The sequence below is a fragment of the Canis lupus genome, chromosome 22 (assembly GCF_048164855.1).
Source record: "Canis lupus baileyi chromosome 22, mCanLup2.hap1, whole genome shotgun sequence".
NCBI classification, from domain to species: domain Eukaryota; kingdom Metazoa; phylum Chordata; class Mammalia; order Carnivora; family Canidae; genus Canis; species Canis lupus.
In genome coordinates, this window is record NC_132859.1 from 36,736,196 (window position 1) to 36,752,322 (window position 16,127).

The 16,127-nt window shown below is 36.1% G+C and overlaps 1 protein-coding gene across 6 annotated transcripts in view; it reads left to right on the plus strand.

Annotated features, from left to right (window-relative positions):
- The window catches only part of ZCWPW2 (zinc finger CW-type and PWWP domain containing 2), a 146,584-nt gene that overhangs the window by 28,245 nt on the left and 102,212 nt on the right, over window positions 1-16,127 (plus strand). The gene's annotated exons all lie outside the window — the stretch shown is intronic.

A 16,127-nucleotide genomic window follows, 5' to 3' on the forward strand; every position in this document is an offset into this window, starting at 1 on the left:
GAGCTAATAATATAGCTGGAGGAGTAAAGAATTATTGAGGAAGAACAACCAGAATGCAGAAATCAAGAAACACTAAAGCAGGACAACTTTTAGAAATCTGGCCTTATTCTCCTTACATTACAGATAAGAACACTGAGGCCCTCTTGAGATTACAGAGCTAACAAAGTTGCATAACAAAGATTAGAAACTACGTTTTTGATGCCAAGTCCTGATCATCTTCTAGTGCCTCTTGAATATTATGAAATTATAATCCATAACATTAAAATTATCTTATTACTTCAAATTTTCATTGGAAATAGATTCAGTATTGCAGTCTTATAATCAGTGGTTACAGTGAGATATTATCCAGAAAATGTAAGTGATGAAAATTGAAATTATGTTGCTAAAATGCCTTAAGTCTAAAGACCTTGATACCGATATTATTACTTTTCTCCAACCCAAAAGAGTGGCATCATCTGGAGTAGTTTGTGGTTAAAAATGGAAACACTTCCTATACAACAGTTTTGGAAAACAAAAGAATAATGACAACTTTTTTCATTTGGAAGAACAATCATTATTTTTCTCATTCACATACAAACAATAAAAACAATTTCTGTTACAAGCCGTCATTTATCTTCATTCTTATTCTGTATGTATTTTTTCACAGTGTCTCATTAAATTCTCATATTGTTCAGAACTCCTTGGGTATGTTGTAATTTTACCATCTGGGATTCATCAGTCACAAAATACATATACATTGTAATAAAAATGGATGCTTCACAAGGGTTCATATTGGCTGTAGTCCATCTTAAAGGCCTTTGTTCTGTTAAACAATAGAACTGTGTAATATTTCAATTCAAGAACAGTTGATCTTATGTCTTAATTTTTTCAGACTCTACTATAACATTCTAAAATAACATTCATGGAATACACAAATCTTTGGAGAATGTATGTCGAATCTATGTGGACTTTTCTGATTTTCTTTTAACTTACAAATCTTACTTTAATGCTACAAATACCTATAATAGTAATTATGCTGCATACAGTTGTTTAGAACTGTTTATTGGGGTTCTGCAGACCTCGGTGGTCCCTTTAATAATTTAATTTAATTTAATTAGTAATGCATTGCAATGTATTATTACAAATAAACAATTGCTCACTAATCTCTTTCCCATCTGTTAGCTAGTTCCAGATGCTCCTCAGAAATATAGATGACATTGAGCAAAATTCGCGAAATGCTAGGAAAAATTCCTGCATGTAAATTATTTAGGATTTGGGTGGGGATCAGAAAACAATGTTTCCATCATCAACTCCTTCACTGCGGGAGATAAAAAATAATGTGTCTGCCCTCAGAGAGCTCACAATTTAATGATGGGAAGTATGCAGTAACACTCTGATATGAACCAGGATGCTATAAATACCAGAAGTTAAGGAAAACCCAGCAGGGAGAAATTGCAGCTGGTTGGGGATATCTAGAAAGACTTCTTGAAAGAGATGGTATCTAAAGTGGATCTTGAAAGTTGGCACTTTACAGATGAAGGTAAAGAGGATAACATGAACAAAGGTATGGAGGCAGACACATTTGGTATGTTTGGAAAATATAAAATAATGTAAGTTGGTGCAGTTTGAAAGGCTAATAGATGTAATACTAGCAACCATTTAATGAGCACCTATTGTGTGCTCTGCTTCTTCCTACATATCCTATATGCATTATTTTTTTAACTTTAAGAATACACTATGAGGCAACTGCTAAGTATTATTATTATTATTACCAATTTTTAAATGAAAAGATATTAAATGATTTGCCCAAAGTTAAACAGCTTTTAAGGTGATGGTCTTAGCTCTTAATCTAGGTCTGACCGGTAGTGGTAAAGTCTATACTCTCAACCACTATAATACAAAGTTATATTGTGGAGATTTCAGATATAAAGTGGGGACTTTATTTCCAATGATGTTAGCAATGGAAAACAATAAATATTTTTTTTCAGCAAGAGAACCGATTATTAGGAGTTTCTAAGATTAACCTATTATCAGTGAGTTGAATAAATGTGAGGAGAGAGAGAGAGAAAGTAGACCGGCTGGTTGGTAGGCTTCTTAGAGCAATCTGAGTGAGCTAATGAACTGAGCTGTTTAGGGGACTGAAAAGGTGGGAACATAACACAGTGATTCTTTAAAATGTTTAAGTTGTAACAAGATGACAGATATTTAAATGGAGGGGAGGAGGAAGTAGACCGTTTCAAAGGTGACCTTGGCTGAAATTCAAGCCTAAGTAGCAATAGTAGGGAATAGAAACTTCTGAAGGAAAAGAAAACTCAATTTGCCCCAGGTTGAGGGTGCCTGAGAAGCATCCAAGTGACAGTGTCAAAATTACTTGGAATGTAGGTGTGAAAGTGAGACTTGAGATGGAGATTTGGCAGCTATTTGCAAGGAGTGTCAAAGCTCTGCAAGTCAACTCCCTAAGGAAGAGAATAGAAAGAGAAATTTGAAGACAGACTTTAAGAAAGGCCTACATTTTAGGACTAGGGGGAGAAAGAAGAACTAGTCAAAGAATCAGTAGTGGTTAAACATTGAAGAACAATCCTTTGACTAGGTGATAGAAAATCTCTGGTCTCCTTTAAAAGAAACATTTGGCAAAAGCCAGATGGTCAGGCATTAAAGAGTAAGTAGATGCCTAGGATTTCTGGCAAGTAGTTGATACTCTTGACTTTCTGTCGTGTGACTCTAGAACTTTTCTCTAGAGAAACAGACCCATACTTCAAATTGCCTATCTAGTAGACTCACAAGCATCTTAAACTCAAGACCAAAAAGAATATATTATTCCTATTCCCCAAAACTTAAATTTGCTCCATATCTATGTCCTCTATTTGATTATTAAACTATTTGATTATTAAATCTATTCAATTGACTCCACTGTTTTGGTTTTTCTTTTCTTTTTTCTTTTTTTCCCTAAACAGAAATCTTAGGTTCATCTGCCACTGTACCCCCTTCCTTATCACTAGGAAACTTCCACTTCCAAAACCAACATACAGTTGATTATTGTCATAGACTAAGTGTTTGTGTCTCCTCAGAATGTGATGGTGTTAGGAAGTGGAGCCTTTGGGAGATGAGGGCAGAACTCTCATGAATGGAATTAATGCCCCTCTAAAAGAGACCCCAAGAAATGCCTTGCCTCTTCTACCATATGAGGTTAGTTTTGCTTTTGCAAAAAAGCAGCCATCTATGAACAAGAGAGGGGCTTTCACCAATGAGTCTGCCAGTGCCTTCCTCTTGGACTTTCCAGCCTTCAAAAATATGAGAAATAAATTTCTCTTATCTCTAAGTCACTTAGTCTATGATACCTTTGTTATTGTGGCCCAAACACATGAAGACAGAAATTGGTACCAAGAATGGAGGAGTGCTATTCTAATGAACACCTAAAAATGTGGAAGTGACTTTGTTTTTCTTTTCTTTTATTTTTATTTTTTTAATAAAATAATTTTTATTGGTGTTCAACTTACCAACATACAGAATAACACCCAATGCTCATCCCGTCAAGTGTCCCCCTCAGTGCCCGTCACCCACTCACCCCCACCCCCGGCCCTCCTCCCCTTCCACCACCCCCAGTTCGTTTCCCAGAGTTAGGAGTCTTTATGTTCTGTCTCCCTTTCTGATATTTCCCACACATTTCTTCTCCCTTCCCCTATATTCCCTTTCACTATTATTTATATATATTCCCCAAATGAATGAGAACATACACTGTTTGTCCTTCTCCGATTGACTTACTTCACTCAGCATAATACCCTCCAGTTCCATCCACTTTGAAGCAAATGGTGGGTATTTGTCGTTTCTAATGGCTGAGGAATATTCCATTGTATACATAAACCACATCTTTATCCATTCATCTTTCGATGGACACCGAGGCTCCTTCCACAGTTTGGCTATTGTGGACATTGCTGCTATAAACATCGGGGTGCAGGTGTCCCGGGGTTTCATTGCATCTGTATCTTTGGGGTAAATCCCCAACAGTGCAATTGCTGGGTCGTAGGGCAGGTCTATTTTTAACTCTTTGAGGAACCTCCACACAGTTTTCCAGAGTGGCTGCACCAGTTCACATTCCCACCAACAGTGTAAGAGGGTTCCCTTTTCTCCACATCCTCTCCAACATTTGTGGTTTCCTGCCTTGTTAATTTTCCCTATTCTCACTGGTGTGAGGTGGTATCTCATTGTGGTTTTGATTTGTATTTCCCTGATGGCAAGTGATGCAGAGCATTTTCTCACGTGCATGTTGGCCATGTCTATGTCTTCCTCTGTGAGATTTCTCTTCATGCCTTTTGCCCATTTCATGATTGGATTGTTTGTTTCTTTGGTGTTGAGTTTAAGAAGTTCTTTATAGATCTTGGAAACTAGCTCTTTATCTGATACGTCATTTGCAAATATCTTCTCCCATTCTGTAGGTTGTCTTTTAGTTTTGTTGACTGTATCCTCTGCTGTGCAAAAGCTTCTTATTTATTTATTTATTTATTTATTTATTTATTTATTTATTTATTTATTTATTTTTAAAAGCTTCTTATCTTGATGAAGTCCCAATAGTTCATTTTTGCTTTTGTTTCTTTTGCCTTCGTGGATGTATCTTGCAAGAAGTTACTGTGGCCGAGTTCAAAAAGGGTGTTGCCTGTGTTCTCCTCTAGGATTTTGATGGAATCTTGTCTCACATTTAGATCTTTCATCCATTTTGAGTTTCTCTTTGTGTATGGTGAAAGAGAGTGGTCTAGTTTCATTCTTCTGCATGTGGATGTCCAATTATCCCAGCACCATTTATTGAAGACACTGTCTTTCTTCCAATGGATAGTCTTTCCTCCTTTATCGAATATTAGTTGGCCATAAAGTTCAGGGTCCACTTCTGGGTTCTCTATTCTGTTCCATTGATCTATGTGTCTGTTTTTGTGCCAGTACCACACTGTCTTGATGACCACAGCTTTGTAGTACAACCTGAAATCTGGCATTGTGATGCCCCCAGATATGGTTTTCTTTTTTAAAATTCCCCTGGCTATTCGGGGTCTTTTCTGATTCCACACAAATCTTAAAATAATTTGTTCTAACTCTCTGAAGAAAGTCCATGGTATTTTGATAGGGATTGCATTAAACATGTATATTGCCCTGGGTAACATTGACATTTTCACAATATTAATTCTGCCAATCCATGAGCATGGAATATTTTTCCATCTCTTTGTGTCTTCCTCAATTTCTTTCAGAAGTGTTCTATAGTTTTTAGGGTATAGATCCTTTACCTCTTTGGTGAGGTTTATTCCTAGGTATCTTATGCTTTTGGGTGCAGTTGTAAATGGGATTGACTCCTTAATTTCTTTCTTCAGTCTCATTGTTAGTGTATAGAAATGCCATTGATTTCTGGGCATTGATTTTGTATCCTCCACGCTACCAAATTGCAGTATGAGTTCTATCAATCTTGGGGTGGAGGCTTTTGGGTTTTCTACGTAGAGTATCATGTCATTGGCGAAGAGGGAGAGTTTGACTTCTTTGCCAATTTGAATGCCTTTAATGTCTTTTTGTTGCCTGATTGCTGAGGCTAGGACTTCCAATACTATGTTAAATAGCAGTGGTGAGAGTGGACATCCCTGTCTTGTTCCTGATCTTAGGGGAAAGGCTCCCAGTGAGTGCTTCCCCATTGAGAATGATATTTGCTGTGGGCTTTTCGTAGATGGCTTTTAAGGTGTTGAGGAAAGTTCCCTCTATCCCTACACTCTGAAGAGTTTTGATCAGGAATGGATGCTGTATTTTGTCAAATGCTTTCTCTGCATCTAATGAGAGGATCATATGGTTCTTGGTTTTTGTCTTGCTGATATGATGAATCACATTGATTGTTTTACGAGTGTTGAACCAGCCTTGCATCCCGGGGATAAATCCTACTTGGTCGTGGTGAATAATTTTCTTAATGTGTTGTTGGATGCTATTGGCTAGTATCTTGTTGAGAATTTTTGCATCCATGTTCATTAGGGATATTGGTCTGTAATTCTCCTTTTTGGTGGGGTCTTTGTCTGGTTTTGGAATTAAGGTGATGCTGGGTGGAAGTGACTTTGGAACTGAGTAATGAGTAAAGAAGTTGGAAGAATTTTGAGGTTCATGCAAGAGAAAGCCTACGTTGTAGTGAACTAATAGCACATTAAGAGTGATTTTAGTGAGAGCCCAGAAAGAAAAGAGCTATAAAGAAAGCTTCAATCTTAGAAAATACCTAGTAACTTGACCAAAACTTTATTTGAAATATGGTAGTTAAAGTCCATTCTGATTAGATCTCAGATAGAAATGAGGAACATGCTATTGGGAGATGGAGAAAAGGCCATTCTTGTTATAAAGGGCAAAGAACTTGGCTGAATTGTGTACATGTCGTATGTTTCATGGAAGGTAGAACTTTGGAATGAAGACACTGGATATTTGGCTGAAGAAATATCCAAGCAAAGTGTTGGAATTGCAGCTTAGCCTCTCTTTATTATAGTGAAATGCAAGAGAAAAAATAACTGTTCCATCAAAAAGGAAGCAGAACTTAAAAGATTTGGAAAATTCTCAGCCTATCCATATTAAAAATAATGAGTGAACTGTTGGGGAGAGAATACAGAATGTGGCCAAACAACTATCTGGTAAGGAAATTAGCCATCTAAACTGACTTTAGGAGCTATTATTCATGACAATGGAAGAAGGCAATTTGGAGATCATCTGGTCTGCCTCCCCAGTTATAGGCCCTGAGCATAAAGGCCTAGGAGTCAGAATGATTTCAGAGGAGGGGCCAGGGCACTTGTGGGACTGTGGCACCTACTGCCTAGCCTTTCCTCAAGGACTTCCACTCCCTGCATTTGTGCCAAGCTCCTCAAATGCCACAGGTCCAGTTTTAGCGAGTCCCTGTGGTGCAGGTTGCAGCAGTAGTCACCTTACCAGAGGGTATAGGCAGAGGATTTGCTGCATCCATGTGGTGCTGCCCACTTGGTGCCATCTCTGCCAGGGCACAAAGTACACAACCCATGAGATCATGACTACTTCTACCTAGATTTCCTGGTACATGACCCAGGCAGAAAATCCTGAATCACTCCACTGTGATTCTGTGGAATCAGTGGAGCTGTGAGGCTGGGACTGCCCTCATGACCAGGAGCCACCTTCAGGCAATTCCAGCCTTGGAGAGCCACAGGCATGTGATTTTAACCTTTGAGACCTATGGTGTAGACTGCTCCAAGCAAACTCAGAGAGTTGGGGGCTACCCAAAGCAATGGAGGCAAGACCATGTATAGCCTTTGGTACATTTTGTATTACCCTTTGCTACATTTGTCCAGTATTTTGTGGAACTTAGTTTTATGTTTCTCTCTGAACTCAGTAAGAGATTGTTTCTTGTTCAGCTTTTGTTCACAGTCCTGAAATCCATGCCTGACGTGTAGTAGAAGCTCGCTTTATGTTTGAATTAATGTTCAAAGTCAATCATTTATTCAACAAACATTCATTGAGTATCAAGTGTGTAATACACTACCAGGAGCTCAGTATAGGGTAGTACGTAGTCCTCTTACTATCCCTAGATAAGGGACCAAAGGTTTAGAGTGGTTAACTCATTTGTCTATTAAAAAGTGGTAGAGCTATCTGACTGAAAATTGAGTGTCTGTGACCATTCATAACTATTACCTTGAATGAAGGAATAAATAATGTACAGCTTGAACTTAAGACTGTATAATTTTGGATGGCTGTCTTATGTTTTTTATTTTCAAATTTAATTTTTAAATTTTCTGATTTCTGTAGTTCAATGTTAGCTAAGTCGTGAAATAAAAAATTAGAAGTCCTGTAAAGCAAGTGTTAATGCTTAGCATAGCTTCTTATTTGTCAATATCTTTATAATCTACAGTGTAAACTACTTGGCATAATTTTATAGGGACCCATTTAAAGACCCTAGAAAGGGTCACCTGGGTGGCTCAGTGGTTGAGCGTCTGTATTTGGCTCAGGTCATGATCCCAGCCTGAGTTCCGCATCAGGCTCTCCACAGGGAGCCTGCTTCTCCCTCTGCCTATGTCTTTGCCTCTGTGTGTGTGTCTCTCATGAACAAATAAATAAAATCTTTAAAAAAATAAAAAAATGAAGACCCTAGAAGTTTCTGATGGTGCCTGGGTAGCTCCTGTCATGATCCCAAGGTCCTGGGATAGAGCCCCACATCAGGCTCCTTGCTTTCCCTCTCCCTCTGCCCCCTAACCCCCACTCATGTGTGCATTCTCTCTCTCTCTCTCTCAAATAAATAAATACAATTTTTTTTTAAGACTCTAGAAGTTTCAAAACCACATTGTCTTTCCCTCTTCATTTGCATCTTCTGTATGTGATAGTAATTTTGAAAACCAGCAAAGTATTTGAGAAGAGGTAATAGAGATCATGAAAATCTGGTTTGAAAAGAATAAGTGTTTTGTAATCTGTATTATAAGTTCTATTAGCCTGGATATAAACTGTGTCAAATCTAAAATATGAAGAGGTTTAAGTTAGATGCAATTGAAAATGAGTATCACTATCATTTAAGTAATAATGACATTTCCTTAGTGTTAATTTATCTTCTCAATATTATCCACTGTGAGACCCAACTTTCTAAGAAAATCTGAAAACTTTATCTACCATTTAAAAGTAATCTTTTAATCCCCTTAACATTTTATAATAGGATATCATAACGGATTTTCCTAAGCTTTCCATTGAAATGGTACCACAAACTTAGAGTACTTTCTCCATTATAGTGGTCCGATAGTTGCAAGATGGACAAAATCCTAAGCAGTTGAGTGATAGATAGCAATCGTTTTTCACTTTCTTTTCTATCTCTTACACGTTAATTATTTACATTATTAGTGTTCTCTTCAATATGCTGTTTCTTTGTAGAAATATTTTAAAGTTTTCTGAGGAATAATTTAATCTAGATAACATAGTCCATAAACCTGTTCAACCAGTTAATTATAACTCGAATACATTGCAGTATGGTAAAGGTAAATAGATAGCTAAAGAACACCTCTGTGAAGCACTCTTAGTTGTGGTACTGCCCACCTTTCCAGCAGGAGGCTTCACATCACTATTAAGAGATAGGACTTGCAAAAAAAAATAAAAATAAAAAAATAAAAAAAAAAGAGGTAGGACTTGCTTATATATGATCTGAGTGAGGATTCTAATATCAATTTCATATTTAATATTATTAAGCCATATTTTTATTATTAAATAAAAATAAATAGAAGTTCCTTGAATGAATATGTAATAGATAATCTTATTATTTCTAGAACTGTACCCAACTCCTTGCCCTCAGTTTATTTGTTACACAATCTCTCAATACCTGCCTTAGACTTAGAATCTTCCATATCTTTCTTTTATTTGATTGGAGAGTTAATAGCTTTTCACACAGTAGCCAACATCATGTTCTCCTCCTACTATTTTCTTTGCAGCTAACTGTGGGGGCTTGTGGAGGATGGATGATTGTGTCCTGAAACATAAAACTCAAGGGCAGCCTTGACAGAAATAACTTTAACTTCTTCTGTTTTTGATGACTATATTTATGCTTCAATATTGTCAAAGGCACAAGATAAAGATGTCTCTTACTACTACTACTGTTTAATATTTTCCTAGAACCAATGTAAAAGTAAAGAAAACAAAATACAAAGGAATGTCAGCAAGATGCCAGAATAGTAGACTCTTGACTATCCTTCCTCCCATAGATGAACTGAATAAACAGCTACACACAAATCAATTTCCTTCAAGAAAAATACAGAAATTAGTTGCGTGATTCCTGCACATCAGGTGACTAAGAAAATACACACCTTGAAAGGAGTAGGAAATGTTGAGACACACTCCTCCCATAAACTGGCTTAGCAATTTGTAATCAGGATGGAATCCCCAACTGCCAGCTTTTCCCTGAGGAGCAAAGGATTTGGACCACGTATCCTACTATCCTATCCTATCCTATCCAACTTTTATTGTTGTCAAACAAGGAACTGGCTCCCAAATCACCTAGCTCTGAAAGTCAATGGAACTCAAAATTCATGAGTTCCTCAGAACCATATTAAACAGAGAAGGTTCTAAACAGAAGTGTGAGCACTTACCAAGACTATACAGTGGACTAAGTACAGAGAGAACAGACAAAAACACAAGGCTACCAATTTCCCCTTTGAAGGGATTTGACTGCATATTTTTATAGCTGCTGCCTCAGGGTCGAGTTTCTTTTTCTTTCTTTTTCCATTGGTGGAGCTTCTAATCAATCAACCTTCATCTGGAAGTTGACTGGGCTCCTTCAGGGGCCTGAAAATGTGGGCATCTCAGTAATTTGCTTTCCCCTCGCTCCAGTGATGAAAACAAGTATCCACCTTCTCCCTGGAAAGAGCTTGTTCACACATCTAGCATCCCAACTTTTATACTGCCACCTAAGGGTCTGACTCCCAAATTGCCTAGCTCAGAGAGCCTGAAGGACTTGGCATTCTCAAGTCCTCCTTTGCCACCAAAACCAAAGAGGCAGTTTTTAACAGATGTGTATGTATTTCCTGCTGCCATTCCCCACCCTTCGTACAGAAGGAACAGACAAAAACACAAGACTCCCAGTTTCTCCGTAAAAGGGATTTGACTACATAATTTCCCCAACTGCTACCCAGGGGTCAGGCTTCTAATTATTCTGCATGTAGGAGCTTATGGGGCACATAATTAGTAGTCTTACAGAAGCCTGAAGAGATATGTGGGAATTTTCTGTGCCTTTTCTCTCCAACTCACCGCATTGACAAAACAGTGGAGATAAATGATTTTTCTGTCAGATTATTAATTCAGAATGATAGCCATAAAGATGCTCAGTGAAGTCATGAGAGTAATACATGAACAAAATGAGAATTTGAGCAAAGAGAAAATATATTAAAAAGCACAAAAAAGATAGGGTACCTGGGTGGCTCAGTCAGTTAAGCATCTGTACTGGCATGGAGCCTGCTGGGGAAATCTCTCTCTTCTTCTCACTTTGCCCCTCCCAATCTCTCTATCACCTCTTTAATTTAATTTAATTAATCTTCGATATAACTCTCAACAAATTAGGTATAGAAGGAATTTACCTCAAAAGAATAAAGGTCATATAACAAATTTACAACTAACATACTCACTGGTCAAAAGCAGAAAGCTTTTCATCTAAGATCAGAAACAAGACAAAGGTGCCCATTCTCATCACTTCTTTTCAACTTAGTACTGGAAATCCTAAGCAGCACAGGTATGCTAGGCAGCACAGGCAAGAAAAAGAAATAAAAGGCATCCATATTAGAAAAGAAAAAGTAAAATTGTCTTTCAGGATACTTTATATATAAAAAACCCTGAAGACTCCACTCAAAAACTGTTAAAACTGATGAATGAACTTAGTAAAGTTACAGGACACAAAATCAACAAACAAAAACTGGTTGCATTTCTGTATACTAACAACAAACTATCTGAAAAAGAAATCAAGAAAACAATCTCATTTCTAAGTGCATCAAAAAGAATAAAATGCTTAAGAATAAACTTAACAGCCCACTCTCACCACTGTTGTTCAACATAGTATTAGAAGTCCTAGCCTCAGCAATCAGACAACAAAGAGAAATAAAAGGCAATCAAATTGGCAAAGAAGAAGTCATAGTCTTACTCTTCATAAATGACATGATACTTTATGTGGAAAACCCAAATGACTCCACTCCAGAATTACTAGAACTGATAAAGGAATTCAGCAATGTGGCAGGATATAAAATCAATGCACAGAGATAAGTTGCATTTCTATACACTGACAATGAGACAGAAGAAAGAGAAATTAAGGAATTGATCCCATTTATAATTGCACCACAAAGAATAAAATACCTAGGGATAAACCTAACCAAAAAGGTACAGGATCTATACTCTAAAAACAACAGAACACATATAAAAGAAATTGAGGAAGACACAAAGAGATGGGAAAGCATACCATGCTCATAGATTGTAAAGTAAATATTGTTGAATTGTCTGTGTTATCCAGAGCAGTCTATGCATTAATGCAATCCCTGTCAAAATAAGACACATTTCAAATCTGTAATCATCAAGGTAGTATGGTACTGGCACAAAAACAGACAGATCAATGGAATTGAATAGAGAACCCAGAAATGGATCCTCAACTCTATGGTCAACTCATTTTTGACAAAGCAGGAAAGAATATCCAATGGAAAAAGGATAGTCTTTTCAATAAATGGTGCTGGAAAAATTGGACAGCCACATGTAGAAGAATGAAATGGGGCGTTTTCTTACTCTATACACAAAGATAAACCTAAAATGTATCAAAAACCTAAATGTGAGGAATCCATCAAAATCCTAGAGGAGAACACAGGCGGCAACCTCTTTGACCTTGGCCACAGCAACTTCTTGCTAGATATGTCTCCAAAGGCAAGAGAAACAAAAACAAAAATGAACTACCAAGACCTTGTCAAGATAAAAAGCTTCTGCACAGCAGAGGAAGCAGTCAACAAAACTAAAAAGCAGTAGGGGGAAGCAAAATGGTGCCTCATTTCATCTGGTCCCCCCAAATTTAGCTAGATAATTTTCAAACCATCCTAAACACCTATGAATTCACTTAAAAGGCAACCTACAGAATGGGAGGAGATATTTGCAAATGACATATCAGATAATGGCTAGTATCCAAGATCTATAAAGAACTTATCAAACTCAACACCCAAAAAACAAGTAATCCAGTCAAGAAATGGGCAGAAGACATGAACAGATATTTCTCCAAAGAAGATATACAAATGGCCAGCAGACACATGAAAAAACATTCCCTGTCATTTGCCATCAGGGAAATACAAATCAAAACTATGATGAGATACCAGCTCACAGTAGTCAGAATGGCTAAAATTAACAAGACAGGAAACAACAAATGTTAGAGAGGATGTGGAGAAACGGGAACCCTTTTGCACTGTTGGTGGGAATGCAAGTTGGTACAGCCACTCTGGAAAGCAGTATGGAGGTTCCTCAGAAAGTTAAAAAGTTAAAAAGAGAGCTACCCTATGACCCAGCAATTGCACTACTAGGTATTTACTCCAAAGATACAAATACAGTGATCTGAAAGAGCATCTTTCAGATGCACCTCAGTGTTTATAGAAGCAATGTCCCAAATAGCCAAACTATGGAAAAGCCGAGATGGCTATCAACAGATGCATGGATAAAGAAGATGGTGTGTGTGTGTGTGTGTGTGTGTGTGTGTGTGTGTGTGTAAAATGGAATATTACTCAGCCATCAGAAAGGATGAATATTTACCATTTATATCAACATGGATGGAACTGGTGGATATTATGCTGAGTTAAATAATTCAATCAGAGGAAACCAATTACATGGTTTCACTGATATGTGGAATATAAGAAACAGTGCAGACAATCATAGGGGAAAGGAGGGAAAACTGAACAAGAAATCAGAGAGGGAGAAAAACCATAAGAGACTCTTAACTATAGGAAACAAACAGGGTTGCTGTTGAGGAGGTAGGTGGGTCGATGGGGTAATTCAATGATAGGCACATGATGTGATGAGCAACTGGGTGTTATATGCAACTGATTAATTATTGAACACTACATCTGAAATTAATGATGTACTATATGTTGGCTAATTGAATTTCAATTTAAAAGAGAATTAACAAAGGAGGTAAGAGATCTGTGCAATGAAAATTATAAAACATTTATGAAAGAAATTGAAGACACAAATAAGTGGAAAGGTAGCTCATGTTCATGGATTGAAAGAATTAACATTGTTAAAATGTTCATAGTACAACAAGTGATCTATACATTCAGTGCAATCCCTATAAAAGTTCAAATGACATTTTTCACAGAAATAGAAAAAAGGCATAAAATTCATATGGAATCATAAAAGACCCCAAATAACAAATAGCTAAAGCAAGCTTGAGCAAGAAGTGCAAAGCTGGAGGCATTATACCTCCTTATTTCAAACCATATTACAAAACTATAGTAATCAAAACTGTATGGTATTGGCATAAAAACACACAGGTCAATGGAACAGAATAGAGAACTCACTTATATATAGCCAACTAATTTTTGACAAAGGCATCAAGAATACACAATAGGGAAAGGTTAGCCTCTTCAATAAATGATATTAGAAAATTGGATAGTCACATGCAAAAGAATAAAATTGGATCCTTATACTATACACAAAAATCAATTCAAAAGGGACTAATGACTTAAAGACTTGAAACTATAAAACTCTTCTAGAAAACATAGGGGGAAAGGTCATTGAGATTAGGATTTTCAATGATTTTTTGGATTTGACACCAAAGCAAATAGTTAGGATTATATAAAACTAAAGTGTTTCTGCACAGGAAAGAAAATCATCAACAAAATTAAAAGACAACTTATAGAATGGAATGAAACATTTGCAAATATATACTCGATAAGGAGTTAATATCCAAGATATGTAAGGAACTCTTACAACTAATAGAAATAATAGTAATAATCAAGATTTTAAATTAACCAAGCAGCAACTCAAGAGAAAGGTAAGATCAACAAAGAATACCAAGAAAGTAGAGGAAGTGAAGAATAGAGTGCCGCTATTAATTAAATAGAACTCCAAAGAATAAATGGGGAGGCTCAAAAAAACTACTGACAAAATAAGTGAAGAAAAAATAGATATAAACAAATTTCAGAGTGAAGGAGAGACACATAATGAGAGATATAATAAATACACCAGGATTCTTAAAAGTATAACAATTGAGAATTCCTCCCTTAGGCAAACTTTCCAAAATAAAAGAGACATTCTTTACTTCATTTTATGAGGCTAATAATCTTGATATCAAAACCAGACAAAGGCAAAAAAAAAAAATTAAACTCACCTGTAAACACATGTGTATAATCTTAAGTAATTTAATGAACTACATACAGCAATATATGTTAAAGAAAAAATTCTTGTAACAATCATATAGGGTTTACCTAGACTGCAAGTATGCTTTATTATTATTAACTCATTATTACAACATAGCCAGTTAAGAGACTTTAAAAAAATCTTTTTGTTTATCTCAACATACAGAAAAGCAATAGATAAAATTCAGCAGTACTTCATGTTTAATAACAACAAAAAAAAATCTCATAGTAAACTGGTCATTGAAGGGAAAAATTTTCAGGCAACTTTTTAATAGTCTCTACCAAAAAATGTACATATCTGACTTTATAGTCCAATAGTGGAAGCATTCTCTTTGAAATTAGAAAAAGATGTCTACTACATGGCTTCTATTCATTATTATGCCTGTCTTAGGCAACATAGTAAAAGATACAAGGATTGAAAATAAACAAACAAAACTGTTATACATACACACATGCATATTTATACCTAATGTGAAGTGAAATGCAAAATAATATCTTGCTCAGGGACAACTGGTGAATAACAGAGCCAGGAGTTCACACATAATTTGGCTCCAATGTCTGAACTCTACAACTTCTGCTATATTGTCCAGTGTCTCAGAGAATTGAGGAAAAGTGTGTTTACTTCAACTGCAATGTAGATTGCAATCTTCTCAAAATTTCCTCACCAGTTAAATAATTAACCAGAAATTTTACATGAATATTATTAGCAAAATTTTATATTTCTCTTCCAGTAGATTTGGTTCTTCATGTTTTTAGACTTGTCCATTCTTTTGTTATAATAAATAGTGCCACAGTGAATATTGTTTGTGTCTTTGTGTGTGTAGAATAGTTTCTTTCAAGTTTCACACCAATGGTATTATGTAAAAAATTGTAAACTATGGCTTTGGCATATATTGGTAAACTTCTTTCTAAAACAATTTGTGGTGACCCTGGAATATGATAAGTGAGTTTCTAAATATATGATTCACTCATGAATTAAGAGCTTCTTTATATGGTGCTTATACTTGGATAGTAGTATTCTACTAACTCATGAATATGGTATATGGACGTCATTCTTTAAAATAGGTTTTTTATTGCAAAGTAAGTTAATTTTACTTTATTTTAGTTATATTATTTTTTGGAATTCACACAATTGAGGCTAGAAATTAGGGGCTTAATCATATAATCCTAATGTTTTTATATGTTTAAAATTTTCATAATAAAAAACCTCTGAGAAAAGTTTTTTCCAAACTGCTTGAATTAATGGATAAAAGCTATATAAGTGAAACTATATAAGCAAAACATTAGTTTTTA